This window comes from Portunus trituberculatus, chromosome 5 (genome assembly GCF_017591435.1).
Source record: "Portunus trituberculatus isolate SZX2019 chromosome 5, ASM1759143v1, whole genome shotgun sequence".
Taxonomy (NCBI): Eukaryota; Metazoa; Arthropoda; class Malacostraca; order Decapoda; family Portunidae; genus Portunus; species Portunus trituberculatus.
The window spans coordinates 5,216,146-5,221,145 of NC_059259.1; the positions used below are offsets into that span (position 1 = coordinate 5,216,146).

General features: G+C 41.5%; 1 long non-coding RNA gene across 1 annotated transcript in view; it reads left to right on the forward strand.

Annotated features, from left to right (window-relative positions):
- The window catches only part of LOC123515902, a 16,946-nt gene that overhangs the window by 5,463 nt on the left and 6,483 nt on the right, over nucleotides 1-5,000 (forward strand). The window lies entirely within an intron of this gene.

Genomic DNA, 5,000 nt, shown 5'->3' on the forward strand with positions numbered 1-5,000 from the left:
TTCTTCTTCTTCTTCTTCTTCTTCTTCTCCAAATCCTCCTCCTCCTTTTACTATTGCTGCTGCTGATGCTATTTCTACTTACTACTACTATCATTACTACTACTGCTACTACTACTACTACTACTACTACTACTACTACTACTACTACTACTACTACTACTTCTCTTCCTTTTTTCTTTATCATTATCCAATTTCCTTCTTCAATAAAATATTTTCTCTTGAAAATGCTAAAACTCTTTCTTCCTCTCTCTCTCTCTCTCTCTCTCTCTCTCTCTCTCTCTCTCTCTCTCTCTCTCTCTCTCTCTCTCTCTCTCTCTCTCTCTCTCTCTCTCTCTCTCTCTCTCTCTCTCTCTCTCTCTTATCTTCCATACATTATCTCACGTTTCCTTTCTTTTATTCTTTCTCCTCTTCCTCCTCCATTCACATTACTCTCCTTCCTCTCCTTTACTACTCTCCTTTATCTTCCCTTCCTCCACCGCCATCATCATCATTCTCTCCCTTTCTTACAGTTCTCTTGTTTTTTTACCATTTCCAGTATGATTCTTCCTTTTCTCTATTAGTTCTTTAATTTTTGCGATTGTTTTCAAATCCTTCATCTTTTTATTATTTTTCTTCATCTCTGCATTTCTTTTTTTATTTACTTTATTTTCTTCATTCCATCTTGTCAAGTTTTCTTAATTTTTCTTTTCACTTCTATTATATTTTCCTTTTCCTTCTTTTCCTCACCTTTTCTACATCCGATTTCTTCCTCTTGTCTTTCATCATTCTCTTATCGCATTCCCTCCTCCCTTAACTCATTCTTTCTACATCCCATCTCTTCCGTTCTCTCCCCCCCTTCCTTTCCTTCTCTTCTCGCCAGTCTTTCCCATTCCAGGAGGTTAAGAGCGCATTACCCATTCGTCTTTTCCAGCACATGAATGTTTAGTTAATGGAACAACGTTTACTTGTGGATTATTACAAGAAACGTTCTGCAGTAAACGTCCGACACGCAACGTTTTTTGTTAATATTTTTTTTTTTTTTTGTGAGGGTGTGGTAACGTTGTTTTTAATGGTGGTGGTAGTGGTGGTTGTTGTAGTGGTGATGTTCTTGTAGTAGTAGTAGTAGTAGTAGTAGTAGTAGTAGTAGTAGTGGTAGTAGTAGTAGTAGTAGCATTTTTTATTTGCTTTTTCCTCCTCTTCCATTTTTTTTTTTTTCTTTTCTGCTCATATTTTTCAGCTTTTTTTTATTTTCTTCTTTTTTTTCTCATCCTCTTCCTCTTCCTCCTTTTCCTTCTCCTCCTTCTTCTTCTTCTTCTTCTTCCTCTTCTTCTGCTTCTTCTCTATTTTCTTCTTCTTTTTAGTATCATTATCAACTTTCTCTTCATTATTTTCATCCTCCTCCTTCTCCTCCTCCTCTTCTTCTTCTTCTTCTTCTTCTTCCTGTGCTGTTTACCAAAAGAGTGCATTACGATCTGAATCCCCTCCTGGCGATTTGAGTCACCGAGAGTTTGGGGCAACGAAAGAAAAGTTAAAATTCCGAACCATGTTTTTCTTACTCTCGGAAGATTTCTTGTTATTTCTGTCTTGTCTGTGCCTTTGTCTGTGATTTGAGTGGACTGGATGGATAGAAGGATGGATGGACTGGATGGAATATGTGGATGGTTTGATGGTTGGGTAGATGGAAGGATGTATGGATTAGCGTCTATCTGTCTGTCTGTCTGGTTGATGTATAAAGTGTCTTTCTATCTGTCTGTCTGGCTGTCTGTCCAGCTGTCTGGCTGTCTCGGTAGCTGCCTGGATGAACAAAAAATCAGTGTATCTATTTATTTGTCTTTTGTTTATGTATCTTTGTTTGAATTAGATGGTTTTGTGTGTAGCAAATGAGAAATATAACACACACACACACACATCCTCTCTCTCTCTCTCTCTCTCTCTCTCTCTCTCTCTCTCTCTCTCTCTCTCTCTCACCCAAGTCCTTCCCACCTAACACTCACATGCATCCACGCAAAACACAGCTTGTAAATAAGACAGTATCGTACCCAGCCTTTCTTATACCGAGCTGTGGACACGAGGCCTTGAGTCACACCAGGAAGAGAAGCATTGTCGAAAATTGATGGTGTTAAAGAGAACGTTTTGATTCACTCAAGGGGTGAAAGTAACGTGGCTGAGGAAATGAAGGGTATTTTAATGATTGTGAGAAATTAATAGGAAGTGTGAGATATGGGTGATAAAGTAAGAATTGTGTTAGTAGTAGTAGTAGTAGTAGTAGTAGTAGTTGTAGTTGTTGTTGTTGTTGTTGTTGTTCTCTTCTTGTTTTGGATATAAAGTAACACACACACACACACACACACACACACACACACACACACACACACACACACACACACTAGAACACACTCAAACAAACCCATAAAATAAAGACAAGGAAAAAAAAATACACCCACATCTCTCTCTCTCTCTCTCTCTCTCTCTCTCTCTCTCTCTCTCTCTCTCTCTCTCTCTCTCTCTCTCTCTCTCTCTCTCTCTCTCTCTCTCTCTCTCTCTCTCTCTCTCTCTCTCTCTCTATTCACGTAAAACAAGAGCAGACTAACCATATTTTGATCATTTTAGTGGTTAAGTTTGGTACATAAATTTTGTGTCTTGACTTAAAGGCGAACGAAGACACAGAGGCCATTAATAAGAGGAAGAGGAAGAGGAAGAGGAAGAGGAAGAGGAGGAGGAGGAGGAGGAGGAGGAGGAGGAGGAGGCGAAGTAGGAGAGAGAGTTGGTGAGAAGATAATACATTTAGTGAATTCATGGAGACACTTTTTCCTCTCTCTCTCTCTCTCTCTCTCTCTCTCTCTCTCTCTCTCTCTCTCTCTCTAACCGTTTTCACAGTGACGCTTCCTTACTTTCCGCTTTACGCTAAATAAAGAAAATGCTCCTCCTCCTCCTCCTCCTCCTCCTCCTCTTCCTCCTCCTCTGCTTCTCTTCTTCCCCTCCACTCCTTCCTATCTTTCTCTCCTCTTCCCTTTTACCTCGCCCACTGCGATAGGAATGTAAATGTGTTCGTAATATTGTGCTGCCCCTCCTTTGTCCCCTCCTCCTCTTCCTCTTCCTCTTCCTCTTCCTCTTGATCTTTTCTTCTTCACTTCCTCTTCGTTTTTCTCTTCTTGTTTACGCAGTCTTTCTCATTTTTTCTCTTGTTATCGTGATTTATATTCTTCCCTCTTGTTCTTGTTCTTCTTCTTCTTCTTCTGTTCTTCCTCTTCTTCTGTTTCTATTATCTATTTTTATTCTTTCTTTATTCTTCCATATTTTTTTATTTTCTTTCTTTTCTTATCCTTTTTTCTACATTATTTTCTTATCACGTTCTCTAATTTCTTCTTCTTCTCTTCTTTATTTTCTTCTTTTTCTTCATCTTCTTTTTTTATATTCAAATCTTTTCTTCTTTTTCTTCTTTTTTCTCCTTCCTTCTCTCTTCTTAGCCTTCAATTCCTTCCTCGTCGTCTCCTAATTCTCCTTTCCACCCTCCTCCTCCTCCTCCTCCTCCTCCTCCTCCTTCTCTATTCTTCTCCTTCTTCTTCCTTTCATCTTAATTCTTCCTCTCCATTTCCTCCTCCTCCAACGCCTTTCTCTCCATCCTCCTATTTCTTTCTCTAACCTCCACTTCTCTTCCGCCTCTCACGTCTTCTTCTCCCTCCTCCTCCTCCTCCTCCTCCTCCTCCTCCTCCTCCTCTTCTTCCTCCTCCTTCTTCCCTTTTCTCTTTAACACACATACGTGGAGGGAATAAAAATATTTCTCTCCACAACCAACCTACACCTGTGTACCTCCCCCTCCTCCTCCTCCTCCTCCTCCTCCTCTCCTTGGTCTTCTCCTTCTTACTGTCCATTATCTCCCTTCTTTCTTTTTCCTTCTTCCTATTCTTCCTTTCCTTTGTCATGCAGCATCTTCCTCTTTTACTCCTCCTCCTCTTCCTCCTCCTCCTCCTCCTCCTCCTCGTTATCCATTATCTTCCTTCTTCCTTCTCCTCCTCCTCTTCTCTGTCGCCCCTCCTTTTCTTCCTCCTCCTCCTCCTCCTATTCCTCCTCCTCCTCCTCCTCCTCCTCCTCCTCCTCCTCCTCCTCCTCCTCCTCCTCCTCCTCCTCCTCCTCCTCCTCTTCCTCTACCTAACCAGGAAGAAGGGAAGGAAGACAGCATTATGTATTAGTATTACTCGTGCCAATAGAACACACAGGAACAAAAAGGAGGAACAAACATCATCATCATCATCAGTAGCAGCAGCAGCACACCTCTTGGCCCCAATTCAGCTATTTATTGTGATAAGTTAAGGAAAATAAAAAAAAATTAAATTAGATAGTTATGAAATTAATTGATTTTTATAATGGGTTTGTTATTCTCTGTCTGTGTGTCTGTCTCTCTCTCTCTCTCTCTCTCTCTCTCTCTCTCTCTCTCTCTCTCTCTCTCTCTCTCGACACTTGACATATCAGAATTCTCTCTCTCTCTCTCTCTCTCTCTCTCTCTCTCTCTCTCTCTCTCTCTCTCTCTCTCCTCGACACTTGACATATCAAAGAAGAGAGAGAGAGAGAGAGAGAGAGAGAGAGAGAGAGAGAGAGAGAGAGAGAGAGAGAGAGAGAGAGAGAGAGAGAGAAAAAAAAAATAGAAAAAATAAATAAACAAGAAAACACGAAAACTACGAAAAAAACGAACTGAGAGAGAGAGAGAGAGAGAGAGAGAGAGAGAGAGAGAGAGAGAGAGAGAGGGTGGACATTCTAGGAGGAAAGAGACACAACTCAGGGTGACAGTGGGTGGTCTAGTGCGTTTGTGTTAGGGTGGGCAGGATGAAGGGACAAGGGGGGAGGGGGGAGGGGAGGCGAGGGAAAATGTATAGAGGTCAGGGAGGGAGGGAGAGGGGGAGTGAGAGGGGGAGTGAGAGAGGGAGGGAGAGAGGAGAAAGAATGGTCGAGTGAGTGGCAAATGACCAGAGAGAGAGAGAGAGAGAGAGAGAGAGAGAGAGAGAGAGAGAGAGAGAGAGAGAGAG